Below are 981 nucleotides of genomic sequence, written 5' to 3'. Positions count from 1 at the left end.
TTTTATTACCTAGGTGTAGTTTGCACTTAAAATTACATAGTCACAGAAAAGTTTTAGAAAGGGAAATTCCAATGCCTTCGAAGTAAAATTTTCTTCCTGGCACACTGAGTTACATTCTGGTCTTTTCTAGTCAAATTTTAGAATCATGTAGGCATTAACCCTGTTGCTGTGAGCTTACAAGTTATCAAGTCTTAAGAAAAACTTCCTCAGAGGACCACGTGCCACTTTACGTTAGTAGCATGCATAACATAATCTAAAGTTAGAGAAGCCACTTTTTAAAACACAAATTTGTTTCCATTCCATCTGTGGAAATGAGAAATCTGTCATGTCCCAGATGTGGCAGGAAGGAACCCACCCCACCCAGAAAGCCAGCCGCTGGCACTTTGGAAGCATGTCCTGTGAGGTGGGTCTGGGTTGGGGGTAAATTGCTTTCCTTTTGATCACCATCACTGCATGAAAATGCCACTTTACACAGCAGTGTCACTAACCAGTCCTCCCCTGAAGCAGAGTGCAGGGGCCACAGAAACAACAGGATGGGCCACTAAAACTTAGAGTTCTTCGGCCAAGGCATTCGAACAAGAGCCCTCCAGCATAAAAGTTCCACATAACTGTGGGCCACTGTCCTTCCATGTGCTTGTACTGAAAAGAAAGGGAGCAGGAGGGTCCATCAAGGCAACGAAAGACAAGGCTGGTGCATAGACTCCTATGGTTCTCTGCTTCGAGTCAGTTAAGTCATGAATGAAACTTCATGTTCCCCAGGAAGGCTGCCACCAAAGTTATAGTGTGGCTTTTAAGCATCTGTATATGAGAATATAAGTGCAAGCCTAAGGCATCTTGCATAATTTCCAAAGTCAGGGCTGAATGACAAGGAGAACTGGGTTATGATGAACGTGAAAGCTGGTGGTAAGGAAGAAAAAAGAAAAATGGATGGAAACACACCCACAACGAGATATTCTCTCTCTCTCTGTATATATATATATA

Source organism: Elephantulus edwardii, unplaced genomic scaffold, assembly GCF_000299155.1.
Source record: "Elephantulus edwardii isolate Elephantulus edwardi_28Jun2011 unplaced genomic scaffold, EleEdw1.0 scaffold00106, whole genome shotgun sequence".
NCBI classification, from domain to species: domain Eukaryota; kingdom Metazoa; phylum Chordata; class Mammalia; order Macroscelidea; family Macroscelididae; genus Elephantulus; species Elephantulus edwardii.
The sequence above is the reverse complement of the archived record's forward strand: the minus strand, read 5'-3'. Positions refer to the sequence as shown.